Here is a 16034-nt window from a genome sequence, read left to right as displayed (position 1 = left end):
GCCAGAGCTCTCATATTACATAGCTTGCTTTTCAGCTCTTATCTTGCTTTCAACAATCAAGCAGTGAAGCAGTTTAAAATAAATAAATAAAAACTGTACTACTTCTGAGGTTGGACCTTTGAACCCTAGCTCATCTAGCATAACACATGTCTGTCCAAACTAGAAAGTAAGCCCTTTGTTATGATTTACACCCTCACCAGAACCCTTTGGTTGAATTACAGTGGTTTTATGTATGCTTGGGATACACTTATTCTTTCTTATCACTTGCATCTGAAGAAGTGGGTATTCACCCACGAAAGCTCATGTTGCAAAACGTCTGTTAGTCTATAAGGTGCCACAGGACTCTTTGCTGCTTTCTTATCATTGTAATTTTCTTTCAAATTGCATTTATTACATGAGAGAATTCAGGTTTAGTGCTTGTCTTCTTGACTTCAGTCTTAAACTGTGTGCCTGCAAAAAATCTGTAATTGACCTCTGTTAAATTAAATTAAATTAAATTGTAGAGATGGTAGTGTCTTCATAGATAATGCTAGCTTTTTTTTTAAAGGTCTGATTTTATTTTTATTTTTTTTTGACAACACTGATTGCTGGTCCACACTAGAAGTGCTACATCAGTGCTGTAGTGCATCTTGTAAAGATGCTCTATGCTGACGGGAAAGCACTTTCCCATCAGCATAATTACACCACCTCCACGAGAGACAGAAGCTATGTTGGTATGGACAGCGCTTAAGTCTCTGTACCTTGCATTGCTCAGGGGGGTGTCTTTTTCACACTCCGAGTGATGTAAGTTAGATCGTCAATCGGTAGTCTAAACCTGCCCTCAGTTGATTGACTAACCCAGTGAACTGCAACTTATCCTTTGTGGTTCTCTGCTAATGGAGGGGGAAGAAAGTTTCTTCAAATTTGAGACAGAGATAAGGCATTTTAAAAAGATGATCTGAAAAATTAGGAGGTTCACTTTCAGGAAAGGTTGTGAATGAATTTGCCACCTCCTAATTTGATAAAACTTTGCCTCAAAGCTCAATTTTTTATTTTGCCCTGCATAAGGAGTGATGTCTGACACTTTTGGGAGGCTGTTGGGTTGGTTGACTTTTGGCTTTATTCAGTATATTTAATCTAACCGTAATAACTAATAACTGAGGACATTGGGAAAGCTGAGGTGCTTAATGCTTATTTTGCTTCAGTTTTCACTAAAAAGTTACATGATGACCAGATACTCAACAAAATTAATATTAACAATCAGGGGAAGGAATGCAAGCCAAAACAGGGAAAGAACAAGTTAAACAATATTTAGATAAGTTAGATATATTCATGTCTTTGGAGGATAGGATTATAATTCAAAATGATCTGGACAAACGGTCTGAAGTCAATAGGATGAAATTCAATAAGGACAAATGCAAAGTACTCCACTTAGGAAGGAACAATCAGTTGCACACATACAAAATGGGAAATGACTGCCTAGGAAGGAGTACTGCGGAAAGGGATCTGGGGGCAATAGTGGACCACAAGCTAAATATGATTCAACAGTGTAACACTGTTGCAAAAAAAGCAAACATCATCCTGGGATGTATTAGCAGGTGTGTTGTAAGCAAGACACGAGAAGTAATTCTTCCGCTCTACTACGTGCCGATTAGGCCTCAACTGGAGTATTGTGTCCAGTTCTGGGTGCCACATTTCAGGAAAGATGTGGACAAATTAGAGAAAGTCCAGAGAAGAGCAACAAAAATGATTAAAGTCTAGAAAACATGACCTATGAGGGAAGATTGAAAAAATTGGGTTTGTTTGGTCTGGAAAAGAAAGACTGAGAGGGGACATGATAAGTTTTCAAGTACCTAAAAGGTTGTTACAAGGAGGAGGGAGAAAAATTATTGTTCTTAACTTCTGAGGATAGGACAAGAAGCAATGGGCTTAAATTGCAGCAAGAGAGATTTAGGTTGGACATTAGGAAAAACTTCGTAACTGTCAGGGTGGTTAAGCACTGGAATAAATTGCCTAGGGAGGTTGTGGAATCTCCATCATTGGGGATTTTTAAGAGCAGGTTATACAGACACCTGTCAGGGATGGTCTAGATAATACTCAATCCTGCCATGAGTGCCGGGGACTGGACTAGATGACATCTCAAGGTCCCTTCCAGTCCTATGATTCTACGTCAGCAGATCCTGATGAAATTCATCCTGTGGTACTTAAGGAACTAGCTGAAGTAGTCTTGGAGCTGTTAGCAATTACCTTGAGTACTCCTGGAGGATGGGAAAAGTTCTGAAAGACTGGAGATGGGCAAACATAGTATCTATCTTTAAAAGGGGGAACAAGGAAGAACCATGGAATTATAGACCAGGCAGCCTGACTTCAACACCTGGAAAGATACTGGAGCAAATTATTAAACAATCCATTTGTAAGCATGTGGAGGGTAATAGGGTTATAAGGAATAGTCAGCATAGATTTGTCAAGAACAAATAATGCCAAACCAACTTAATTTCCTTCTTTGATAGGATTACTGACCTAGTGGATGGGGGGGAAGTAGTAGTGATGTACCTTGATTTTATAAGTTTGACATTGTTCCACATGACATTCTCATAAGCATACTCTTTACATGAAATTACTATAAGTTATCAATAGTTTGCTGGCAAATTGGGAGTGTACACCTAGTAGGGTCCTGCAGGGATTGGTCCTGGGTGCAGTGCTGTTTAATAGTTTCATTAATGACTTGGATAATGGTGTAAAGAATATGCTTATAAAATCTGCAGATTACACTGAGCTGGGAGGGGTTGCAAGCACTTTGGAGGACAGGTTCAAAATTCAAAATGACCTTGGAGAATTGGTCTAAATCCAACATGATGAAATTCAGTAAAGACAAGTGCAAAGTACTTCACTTAGGAAGGAAAAATCAAATGCACAACTACAAAATGGGAATAACTGTCTAGGTGGTAGTACTGCTGAAAAGGATCAGGAGCTTATAGACTCATAGACTTTAAGGTCAGAAGGGACCATTATGATCATCTAGTCTGACCTCCTGCACAAAGCAGGCCACAGAATCTTACCCATCCACTTCTATAACAAACCCCTAACCTATGTCTGAGTTATTGAAGTCTTCAAATTGAGCTTTGAAGACCTCAAGCTGCAGAGAATCCTCCAGCAAGTGACCCATGCCCCATGCTGCAGAGGAAGGCGAAAAACCTCCAGGGCCTCTGCCAATCTGCCCTGGAGGAAAATTCCTTCCCGACCCCAAATATGGCGATCAGTTAAACCCTGAGCATGTGGGCAAGACTCACCCGCCAGCACCCAGGAAAGAATTCTCTGCAGTAACTCAGATCCCACCCCATCTAACATCCCATCACAGACCACTGGGCATATTTACCTGCTGATAATCAAAGATCAATTGCCAAAATTAATTTTCAAAATTAGGCTATCCCATCATACCATCCTTTCCATAAACTTATCAAGCTTAGTCTTAAAGCCAGATATGTCTTTTGCCCCCACTACTCCCCTTGGAAGGCTGTTCCAGAACTTCACTCCTCTAATGGTTAGAAACCTTTGTCTAATTTCAAGTCTAAACTTCCTAGTGTCCAGTTTATATACCCATTTGTTCTTGTGTCCACATTGGTACTAATCTTAAACAATTCCTTTCCCTCCCTAATATTAATCCCTCTGATATATTTATAAAGAGCAAGCATATCCCCCCTCAACCTTCTTTTGGTTAGGCTAAACAAGCCAAGCTCTTTGAGTCTCCTTTCATAAGACAGGTTTTCCATTCCTCGGATCATCCTAGTAGCCCGTCTCTGAACCTGTTCCAGTTTGAATTCATCCTTCTTAAACATGGGAGACCAGAACTGCACACAGTATTCTAGATGAGGTCTCACCAGTGCCTTATGCCTAATGGCATTTTGGGTTGTATAAGTAGGGGCATTTCCAGCAGGTCGAGGGATGTGATCATTCCCCTCTATTCAGCACTGGTGAGGCCTCATTTGGAGTACTGTGTCCAGTTTTGGGCCCCACACTACAAGAAGGATGTGGATAAATTGGAGAGAGTCCAGCAGAGGGCAACAAAAATGATTAGGGGGCTGGAACACATGACTTATGAGGAGAGGCTGAGGGAACTGGGATTGTTCAGCCTGCAGAAGAGAAGAATGAGGGGGGATTTGATAGTTGCTTTCAACTACCTGAAAGGGGGTTCCAAAGAGGATGGATCTAGACTGTTCTCAGTGGTAGAAGATGACAGAACAAGGAGTAATGGTCTCAAGTTGCAGAGGGGGAGGTTTAGGTTGGATATTAGGAAAAACTTTTTCACTAGTAGGGTGGTGAAGAACTGGGTTACCTAGGGAAGTAGTGGAATCTCCTTCCTTAGACGTTTTTTAAGGTCAGGCTTGATAAAGCCCTGGCTGGGATGATTTAGTTGGGTTTGGTCCTGCTTTGAGCAGGGGGTTGGACTAGATGACCTCCTGAGGTCCCTTCCAACCCTGAGAGATTCTATCATACGCAATATATTCAGCATTTGGGGCTATCCAACCCTGGACCTCTTCGTGACTGCAAAGAACAAGAAATGTCCCGAATTTTGCTCCAGAGTGGGATTGGGCAAACATTTCCTAGGAGATGCATTCCTGATCTCATTCCCCTAATACCAGTTCTTCACAGAGTTCTGACAAAGATATGAACAGATCGTGCCAGGGTAATTCTGATTGCCCCATCATGGCCCAGACAACCGGGGTTTCTGTTACTCACCAGAATGTCAATTCGCCCACTGATTTCATTGCCCCTCACTCCGAACCTCCTATCGCAGCAACATGACCAATTTCTTTACCCCAACCTGACCATGCTTCACCTCAAAGCTTGGTTCTTATGTGGTTCTTCCAAAATGAACTCGCATGCTCTGAACAGGTTCAAAGAGTGCTCCTACATAGCAGAACACAATCTACTCGCATTACCTATCTCCTTAAGTGGAAATGATTCACACAGTGGTGCTCAACTAAACAACTCCCTCCTACTTCTGTCCCTCTTCCGCCCATACTTGACTACCTATTAGACCTTAAACAATCTGGCCTTCTTTCAGCTCCATCAAGGTCCACTTAGCTGCTATTACAACTTTTCATGACAAGATCGACAATACCTCTGTTGTTGCTTATCCAGTCACCAAAGGGCTCCAATCCCTATACCTGGATATTAAACCTCCTACCCCTCCGTGGACCTTCACTTAGTATTATCCTGCTTAACTCAACAACCATTCGAGCCCGTAGCCACTTGCTACCTCTTACACCTCTCTATGAAAACAGCATTCTTAGTGGCAATCACCTCCACAAGACCTACAGGAGAAATAGCAGCTCTCATGGCGGACACACTGTTCACATTATTTTTTAAGGACAAGGTTACCCTCCGACTACACTCCAAATTTCCTCCAAGGGTGCATTCGTCATTCCACATCAATGAGCCAATACACCTACCAACCTTCTTTCCTAAACCACAAGCAAACTCTTTTGACTCCACAGTGCATATGTTAGATGTACGCAGGGCTTTGTCCTTCTATTTGGATAGAACCAAGCCCTTTAGAAACTCTACTAGACTCTTTGACTCCATTGCGGAGCGCTCCAAAGGGACACCTGTTTCTACCCAGAGACTTTCAAACTGGATTTCTGACTGTATCCGACTGCTATCAATTAAAGAAAGTTACATCTCCAGCCGGCATCAGAACTCACTCCACTAGGTCTGTGACTACCTCCATGGCTTTTCTATGCAAAGTTCCTCTGGCTGACATCTGTAAAGCAGCCACTTGGACTTCTGAACGCACGTTTGTTAAGCATTATGCCCTTAGAATCATAGAATCATACAATATCAGGGTTGGAAGGGACCTCAGGAGGTATCTAGTCTAACCCCCTGCTCAAAGCAGGACCAATTCCCAACTAAATCATCCCAGCCAGAGCTATGTCAAGCCTGACCTTAAAAACCTCTAAGGAGGGAGATTCCACCACCTCCCCAGGTAACCCATTCCACTGCTTCAACACTCTCTGAGTGAAAAAGTTTTTCCTAATATCCAACCTAAACCTCCCCCTCTGCAACTTGAGACCATTACTCCTTGTTCTGTCATCAGGTACCACTGAGAACAGTCTAGATCCATCCTCTTTGGAACTCCCTTTCAGGTAGTTGAAAGCAGCTATTAAATCCCCCCTCATTCTTCTCTTCTGCAGACTAAACAATCCCAGTTCCCTCAGCCTCTCCTCAGAAGTCATGTGCTCCAGCCCCCTAATCATTTTTGTTGCCCTCTGCTGGACTCTCTCCAATTTTTCCACATCCTTCTTGTAGTGTGGGGCCCAAAACTGGACACAGTACTTCAGATGAGGCCTCACCAATGTCGAATGGAGGGGAATGATCACGTCCCTTGATCTGCTGGCAATGCCTCTACTTATACAGCCCAAAATGCCGTTAGGCTTCTTGGCAACAAGGGCACACTGTTAACTCATATCCAGCTTCTCATCCACTGTAACCCCTAGGTCCTTTTCTGCAGAACTGCTTCCTAGCCATTTGGTCCCTAGTCTGTAACAGTGAATGGGATTCTTCCGTCCTAAGTGCAGGACTCTGCACTTGTCCTTGTTGAACCTCATCAGGTTTCTTTTGGCCCAGTCTTCTAATTTGTCTAGGTCCCTCTGTATCCTATCCCTACCCTCCAGCGTATCTACCACTCCTCCCAGTTTAGTGTCATCTGCAAACTTGCTGAGAGTGCAGTCCACGCCATCCTCCAGATCATTAATGAAGATATTGAACAAAACCGGCCCCAGCACCGACCCTTGGGGCACTCCGCTTGAAACCGGCTGCCAACTAGACATGGAGGAGTTGATCACTACCCGTTCAGCCCGACGATCTAGCCAGCTTTCTATCCACCTTATAGTCCATTCATCCAGCCCATACTTCTTTAACTTGCTGGTAAGAATACTGTGGGAGACCATATCAAAAGCTTTGCTAAAGTCAAGGAATAACACATTCACTGCTTTCCCCTCATCCACAGACCCAGTTATCTCCTCATAGAAGGCAATTAGGTTAGTCAGGCATGACTTGCCCTTGGTGAATCCGTGCTGACTGTTCCTGATCACTTTCCTCTCCTCTAAGTGCTTCAGAATTGATTCCTTGAGGACCTGCTACATGATTTTTCCAAGGACTGAGGTGAGGCTGACTGGCCTGTAATTCCCCGGATCCTCCTCCTTACCTTTTTTAAAGATGGGCACTACATTAGCCTTTTTCCAGTCATCTGGGACCTCCCCCGTTCGCCATGAGTTTTCAAAGATAATGGCCAATGGCTCTGCAATCACATACGCCAACTCCTTTATCACCCTTGGATGCAGTGCATCCGGCCCCATGGACTTGTGCTCATCCAGTTTTTCTAAATAGTCCTGAACCACTTCTTTCTTCACAGAGGGCTGGTCACCTTCTCCTCATACTGTGCTGCCCAGTGTAGCAGTCTGGGAGCTGACCTTGTTTGTGAAGACAGAGGCAAAAAAATCATTGAGTACATTAGCTTTTTCCACATCCTTTGTCACTAGGTTGCCTCCCTCATTCAGTAAGGGGCCCACACTTTCCTTGACTTTCTTCTTGTTGCTAATATACCTGAAGAAACCCTTCTTGTTACTTTTAACATCTCTTGCTAGCTGCAACTCCAAGTGTGATTTGGCCTTCCTGATTTCACTCCTGCATGCCTGAGCAATATTTTTATACTCCCTGGTCATTTGTCCAATCTTCCATTTCTTGTAAGCTTCTTTTTTCCGTTTAAGGTCAGCAAGGATTTCACTGTTAAGCCAAGCTGGTCGCCTGCCATATTTACTATTCTTCCTACACATCAGGATGTTTTTTTCCTGCAACCTCAATAAGGATTCTTTAAAATACAGCCAGCTCTCCTGGACTCCTTTCCCCCTCATGTTATTTTCCCAGGGGATCCTGCCCATCAGCTCCCTGAGGGAGTCAAAGTCTGCTTTTCTGAAGCCCTGGGTCCATATTCTGCTGCTTTCCTTTCTTCCTTCTGTCAGGATCCTGAACTCGACCATCTCATGGTCACTGCCTCCCAGGCTCCCATCCACTTTTGCTTCCCCTACTAACTCTTCTCTGTTTGTGAGCAGCAGGTCAAGAACAGCTCTGCCCCTAGTTGGTTCCTCCAGCACTTGGACCAGGAAATTGTCCCCTACACTTTCCAAAACCTTCCTGGATTGTCTGTGCACCGCTGTATTGGTCTCCCAGCAGATATCAGGGTGATTAATGTCTCCCATGAGAACCAGGGCCTGCGATCTAGTAACTTCTGCTAGTTGCCGGAAGAAAGCCTCGTCCACCTCATCCCCCTGGTCTGATGGTCTATAGCAGACTCCCACCATGACATCACCCTTGTTGCTCACACTTCTAAACTTAATCCAGAGACTCTCAGGTTTTTCTGCAGTTTCATACCGGAGCTCTGAGCAGTCATACTGCTCTCTTACATACAATGCAACTCCCCCACCTTTTCTGCTCTGCCTGTCCTTCCTGAACAGTTTATATCCATCCATGACAGTACTCCAGTCATGTGAGTTATCCCACCAAGTCTCTATTATTTCAATCACATCATAGTTCCTTGACTATGCCAGGACTTCCAGTTCTCTCTGCTTGTTTCCCAGGCTTCTTGCATTTGTGTATAGGCACTTAAGATAACTCGCTGATTGTCCCGCTTTTTCAGTCTGAGACAGGAGTCCTCCCCTCTTGCACTCTCCTGCTTGTGCTGCCTCCCGGTATCCCATTTCCCCACTTACCTCAGGGCTTTGGTCTCCTTCCCCCAGTAATAAAAAAGGTAAATGGTATATCTCCAATTATTACCTATTTCCTAGAACTGGAAGGGACCTCGAAAGGTCATCGAGTCCAGCCCCCTGCCTTCACTAGCAGGACCAGTTTTTGCCCCAGATCCCTAAGTGGCCTCCTCAAGGATTGAACTCAAAGCCCTGGGTTTAGCAGGCCAATGCTCAAACCACCGAGCTATCCCTCCCCAGTGAACCTAGTTTAAAGCCCTCCTCACTAGGTTAGCCAGCCTGCTTGCAAGATGCTCTTCCTTCTCTTCATTAGGTGGAGCCTGTCTCTGCCTATCACTCCTCCTTCTTGGAACACCATCCCATGGTCGAAGAATCCAAAGCCTTCTCTCCGACACCACCTGCGTAGCCATTCGTTGACTTCCACAATTCAACGATCCCTACCCAGGCCTTTTCCCTGCACAGGGAGGATGGACGAGAACACCACTTGCGCTTCAAACTCCTTTATCCTTCTTCCCAGAGCCACGTAATCTGCAGTGATCCGCTCAAGGTCATTCTTGGCAGTATCATTGGTGCCCACATAGAGAAGCAGGAAGGGGTAGCGATCCGAGGGCTTGATGAATCTTGGCAGTCTCACCGTCACATCGTGAATCCTAGCCCCTGGCAAGCAGCACACCTCTCGGTTTTCTCGGTCGAGGCGGCAGATGGGGACTCCCTCCTCAGGGGGACTGAGTCATCTAACTACCACCACCCTCCTCCTTCTCTTGGGAGAGGTGGTCGTAGAACCCCCATCCCTAGGACAGTGCATCTCATACCTTCCAATTGGTGGAGTCTCCTTCTGCTCCCTTCTCTCAGATGTACCATCTAGTCCTCTCTCCGCATTAGTACCTGTGGAAAGAACATGAAAATGGTTGCTTATCTGTATCTCCAGGCCCTCTTACTCAAGGTCCTCACTCTGATATGCAATTAGGCAGAGCTGTATTATCTACTGCATTCCTACCAAATCCGAAGTCCCTACCTCCTTGAGACACACTGCTTTTAAGTCACTTGGAGTGGAGCACCTACAGGGATATCTCTCTCAAAGAAGAAGAGGTGGTTCTTCTTCGAGTGGTTGTTCATGTCCATTCAAAGTAGGTGTGCGCGCGCCACGTGCACGCCAGCTGGAAGATTTTCCCTAGCAGCGTCCATAGGGTCGGCCCGGGCGCCTCCTGGAGTGGCGCCATCACGGCCCCCTATAAAGGGGCCTGCCGACCCTCCACCCCCTCAGTTCCTTCTTACCGCCAGTGACGGCTAGCTGGAACTTCTCTTGCGATAGCAAGTCGGCAGTGTCCTATCCTACTGTTTAGTGTTTAAAGTTGTATTATAGTTAGCTGGGTAGTTCTCTATATATAGTTGGGGGGTCCCCCCCTCCGAGTTTCGTTGCCCTCTGGGGCATGCCCGGGTCCCCCGGGTTCAAGCTTTGCAAAGATTGCGGGAAATTCATGCCCAAGAGTGACCCGCACTCCGCGTGTTTAAGGTGCCTTGGAGAGAGCCACCAAAAGGACCGGTGCTCTATCTGTAGAGGCTTCCACCCACGAACTCTTAAGGACAGGGCTCAAAGACTTAGAGTTCTCCTGATGGAGGCGGCACTACAGCCACCCTCGGACCCGGAGCTGGCCGAGGCGGTGCTCAGCACATCTTCTTCGGTGCGGAGCGCCCCGGCACCGGCATCAGGATTTAGGGCTCAGCCCAAGTCGTCAAAGATGCGGCACCGGACGGAGTCGGGTCTAAAGAAGTCAGCCTCAGTGCGGCACCGCTCGCCTTCGCCAGTGCCCGCCAAGAGGAGGAAGCCGGTGAGGGATAGGTCACCCCACCAGGATCCGAGGCCGACGCCGTCCGCGAGCGGACAGGCTGGGCTACAGCCCTCGGCGGTTCCGTCGACTCCCGCACCGCAGAGAGGGCGGTCGACTCCGGACCAGCCTAATTCTCCGGACCTCAGCAGAGACCTACGCCCCCCTTCGACCCCGGAGGCGTTCGAGGCGGCCTCAGGTCTGATGGGACTCTTGGCGCCGGCCTTTCCGCACCGCAGGGAGTTGCCCACGGTGGTTCGTCCCCCGGTGCAGTCTAGGGACAAACCGGCCATGCTGTCGCCTCCCTCCCCGCACCGCGCCATGAGGACGGCACCGGACCAGGCGGGAGGCCCACCGCCGCCTCCGCACCGCTCTCCATCGGCACTGGGTGCCGCTCCCTCCAGGTCATCATACTCCGAGACCTCAGACTCAGAGGCGGACTCCTATCGCTCCAGCCGGTCGCGGAGCAGGAGATTGGAGTCGGGGGCGAGCCGCCACCATTACCCACAGTGGCAGCAACAATGGCAGCCGCCGTCGCAGTGGCCGTTTTGGACTCCCTGGGCCTACCACCACTCGGTAGGCCAGGCGTTCGGCCCGCGATCAAGATCGGCATCGGTGTCCTCGACCTCGGTGGCCCCAGCCCAGCTGCCTCCTCCTCCACCGGCACTGTCGCCGGGCAGGGGTGTGCCGTTTTCAAGTTCAGCACCCCTTAGCAGGGCAGCGGCACCGGCAGCAGCTTCAGGTCCGGCTCCGCAGGCACCGCATCTTACGCCAAGCCGCTTGCTGGCGACCCTGGTACCGGTCACGGTGCCGCATTTAGAGTCAGAACCGGCACCGCAACCATGGTACCGTGTGCCGCAGGACCCTGAGGGACTGCATGCACAGCAGGAAGGACCACTCCAGGTGCTCTCCTCGTTGTCCTCCCCGGATGAAGCGGTCTCGGGCACGGCTGCGGCACCGGCCCTGGAGGACACTCGTATTCTCCAGCAATTGCTCCGCAGAGCGGCGCAGAGCCTCGCGATCCAGGCGGAAGAAATCGAGGTGGACGCGGACCCTGTTGTGGACATCCTGGCTCCCGTGGGGCCATCCAGGGTGGCCCTCCCGCTGATAAAGTCAATCGCGGATACCTCCCGCACTGTGTGGCAAACACCAGCCTCTTTGGCCCCTATTGCCAAGAGGTCCGAGCGGTGCTATTTCGTCCCCTCGAAGGGGCACGAACACCTGTACACACACACACACCCCCGGACTCCCTGGTAGTGGATGTGGCCAACCAGCAGGAGTGTCGGGGGTTTCAGGGGTCAATGCCAAAGAGCAGGGACGCGAAAAGACTCGAGCTCTTTGGCAGAAAGGTGTACTCCACAGGGGGCCTCCAACTCCACATTGCCAACCAACAGGCGGTTGTAAGCCGATATGGTCACAACACGTGTTCGGCCATGTCGAAGTTTGCAGAGCTCCTTCCCCAGGACTCGCGGCCAGAGTTTTCGGCCCTTGTGGAGGAGGGCAAACTGATCTCTCGGGCCTCCCTCCAGGCCGCCTTAGATGCGGCGGACTCAGCCTCACGCACCCGGGCCATGGGCCTGGTCATGCGGCAGGGAGCCTGGCTCCAGGTCTCGGGCCTGCCCTATGAGGTCCAGCAGACAATTCAGGACCTCCCCTTCGAGGGGCAGATGTTATTTTCGGAAAAGACAGATAAACGTCTGCATAGCCTAAAGGACTCAAGGGCCACGCTTCGCTCGCTAGGCCTGCATACCCCTGCAACCCAGCGCAGGCAGTTTAGGCTGCAGGCGGCCCCCCGCCCATACCAGCTACAGACTCGCCAGGAGCCGGGGTGCAGGCAGGGCAGAAATGGCAGGAGGCGTCCCCAACGCCATCCTTCCGGCCAATCGAGGCCATCATCAGGGCCTAGACCCCCTATTTGATGGTACGATCCAGGGAGACCTACCAACCGAGACTCTGGATCCTTCCACCCCTACCTTTGGGTCACGTCTGTCCCCCTTCTACCGTGCCTGGTCCCGCATCACGTCGGACAAATGGGTGCTCCGCACGGTAGAGAGGGGATATTCTATCCAGTTCTCCTCCCTCCCGCCCCACCAACCCCCCTCCCCGTCCCTCTTCAGGGACCCATCTCACGAGCAACTTCTAACTCAAGAAGTGAAGTCCCTCACGGAGGCGGGGGCAGTGGAGAAAGTCCCTCGGGAGCTCAGGGGAAAAGGCTTCTACTCCCGATATTTCCTCATACCGAAGGCGAAAGGGGGCCTAAGGCCCATCCTAGACCTGTGACGGCTGAACAAGTTTGTACGAAAACTCAAGTTCCGCATGGTCTCTCTGTCCTCGATCATTCCCTCCCTGGATCCAGGAGATTGGTATGCCGCCCTCGACTTAAAGGACGCCTATTTCCACATTGCCATAATTCCCCGACACCGTCGGTACCTCAGGTTCGTCGTGGCAGGTGCCCATCTGCAGTTCACCGTGCTCCCGTTCGGCCTGTCGGCCGCTCCCAGGGTCTTCACGAAGTGCATGGCAGTCATGGCCGCCTTCCTGCGCAGGTAGGGCATCCAGGTATTTCCCTATCTGGACAACTGGCTCATAAAGGCTCGCTCCAAGGAGCAGGTAGAGCCAGTATGCCGTGCCGGACTGAACTGGCTTCCCCGGTGGTGATTTTAAAGGGCCCAGGGCTCCAGCTGCTGCGGGGAGCCCCGGGCCCTTTAAATCAGTGTTGGAGCTCCAGCAGCCAGGCTCGGGCAAGGATTTAAAGGGTCCAGTGCTCTGGCCACTGCAGGGAGCCCCGGGCCCTTTAAATCACCGCCAGAGCTCCAGTAGCTGGGCTTGGGAAGGGATTTAAAGGGCCCGGAGCTCCAGCCGCTGCGGAGAGCCCCAGGCCCTTTAAAGCGCCGCCAGCGCTCCAGCAGCAGGGCTCGGGCGACGCTTTAAAGGTCCCGGGGCTCCCCACAACGTCCGGAGCCTCTGGCCCTTTAAATTCCTGCCAGAGCCCAGCTGTCAGAGCCCCGGGGCTCTGGCAGCAGGGCTCGGGCGGGGATTTAAAGAGCCCAGTGCTCCTGCCACTGTGGGGAGCCCCAAGCCCTTTAAATCACCACCGGAGCCCTGCTGCTGCTACCCCAGCAGCAGCAGGGTTCCAGCAGCGCTTTAAGGGGCCCGGGGCACCCCACAGCGGCCAGTGATCGATGGGGGAATCCAGGCATGCCCACTATGCTGTGTTCCAACCCAGGGACCCATAAACAGCAGCCATATGCCCTCACTTCTGTTTGATGCTGCTAATTCCCTGGGCCTCTTCCCATGTAGCCCATTTATCACCATCCCTTAGCTCAAGTTAAAGTTCTCAGCTCCTCTCTCTCACAGCTTAAGCAAATGCAGCCAGAACCAAACGCTGGTGATTCCTCGAGCTTCTTTGGCCAGAGAGGAGCACCCTTCCTTGCCCCTCTGGTCTCAGCCAAGAACTGTCCTTCTAAGGTCCTGCAGCTCCTTATCTGAGCCTGCTGGGCTCTGACTGGCTGCTTCTGTGAGGCCTCTGTAGCCAGGCCTGGAGGACCCATCTTTACAGTTCCTTTCCTAGAGCAGGATGTAGTAGGATCCCAGGGCCTCCAGCATGGGGCCACAGAGGGCCTGGTATACCCCATCACAAACACAGCTAGGTATCTGTTTAATGATGTTGCAGTGATGCCCAAGAACATGAGTGAAAAGCCAAGCACTTCCAAATCACAAGACGTGCTGGTTATAGTGATCAGGCAGTATTTGTTGTAATTAAAATATTGTATGGTTGAAATACAAGGCCTTTTTTGCCTTTTTTTTTAACTCAAATGATTTAATAAAATGTTTCATTGATTTATTTTGCCTCTGTAAAATTGCTCTAGATACTGAGTTAATTGTACCACAAATACTGCACAACTGGATCACTCTTCTTTTTGTCCTGTTTCACTGAAAGACAACGTCTCATAGTCTAGCACAGGGGTGAGAAAACTTTTTGGCCCGAGGGCCACATCTGGGTATGGAAATTGTATGGCAGGCTCATGGAATTAGAGGTTGGGGTGCAGGATGGGGTAAGGGCTCCTGCTGGGGTGGGGCTGGGGATCATAGAACTTAAGATCAGAAGGGACCATTATGATCATCTAGTCTGACCTCCCGCAAGATGCAGGCCACAAAAGCTGACCCACCCACTCCTGAAATAATTCTCTCCCTTGACTCAGCTGTTGAAGTCCCCAAATCCTGATTTAAAGACTTCAAGTAGCAGATAATCCTCCAACAAGCGACCCCTGCCCCATGCTGCAGAGGAAGGTGAAAAACCTCCAGGGCCACTGCCAATCTACCCTGGAGGAAAATTCCTTCCCGACCCCAAATATGGCGATCAGCTGAACCCCGAGCATGCGGGCAAGACTCTCCAGCCAGACACTCAGGAAAAAGACTTTCAATATCCCAACATTGACCCTCGGTACTAATTACCAGTGGTCGCACGTTATTGACCTATTGACTAAATCACGTTATCCTATCAAACCATTCCCTCCATAAATTTATCAAGCTTAATCTGAAAGCCAGAGAGGTCCTTCGCCCCCACTGTTTCCCTCGTTAGGCTGTTCCAGAATTTCACTCCCCTGATGGTTAGAAACCTTCGTCTAATTTCAAGCCTAAACTTCCCGACTGCCAATTTATATCCATTTGTTCTCGTGTCCACATTAGTACTGAGCTGAAATAATTCCTCTCCCTTCCTGGTGTTTATCCCTCTGATATATTTAAAGAGAGCAATCATATCTCCTCTCAACCTTCTTTTGGTTAAGGAAAACAAACCGAGCTCCTCAAGTCTCCTTTCATACGACAGGCTTTCCATTCCTCGGATCATTCTAGTGGCCCTTCTTTGTACCCGTTCCAGTTTGAATTCATCTTTCTTAAACATGGGAGACCAAAACTGCACACAGTACTCCAAATGAGGTCTCACCAACGCCTTGTACAACGGGACTAGCACCTCCTTATTGGGATTGGGAGTGCAGAAGGGTGCTCCAAGCTGGGACAGAGGGGTTCGGAGAGTGGGAGGGGGATCAGAGCTGGGGCAGGGGGTTGAGGCACGGGAGGAGGTCAGGGCTACAGGCTCCGGGCGGCACTTACCTGAAGCAGCTCCCGGAAACAGCAGCATGTTCCCCTTCCGGTTCCTACTCAGAGGTGCGGCTAGGCAGTTCTGTGTGCTGCCCTGTCCGCAGGCGCTACCCCTGCAGCTCCCATTGGCTGTGAGCTGCAGCCAATGGGAGCTGCAGGGGTGGTGCTTGGGGCGGGGGCAGCATGCGGCGCCCTCTGGCTGCCCCTGTACATAGGAGCCGGAGGAGGGACATGCCACTGCTCTTGGGAGCTACACAGCGGAGCGGGGCACGCCGCTGACCCCTCTCGTTAGCGGGAGCTCAAGGGCCAGATGAAAACATCTGAAGGGCTGGATGCAGCCCCTGAGCCGTAGTTTGCCCACCCCTGG

At 49.8% G+C, this 16034-nt stretch overlaps 1 protein-coding gene across 4 annotated transcripts in view; it reads left to right on the top strand.

Annotated features, from left to right (window-relative positions):
• SPPL2B (signal peptide peptidase like 2B) overlaps positions 1-16034 on the top strand; it is a 141545-nt gene that overhangs the window by 119036 nt on the left and 6475 nt on the right. The window lies entirely within an intron of this gene.

This window comes from Mauremys mutica, chromosome 24 (assembly GCF_020497125.1).
Source record: "Mauremys mutica isolate MM-2020 ecotype Southern chromosome 24, ASM2049712v1, whole genome shotgun sequence".
Taxonomy (NCBI): domain Eukaryota; kingdom Metazoa; phylum Chordata; order Testudines; family Geoemydidae; genus Mauremys; species Mauremys mutica.
This window is presented reverse-complemented; position numbering and strand designations above follow the sequence as displayed.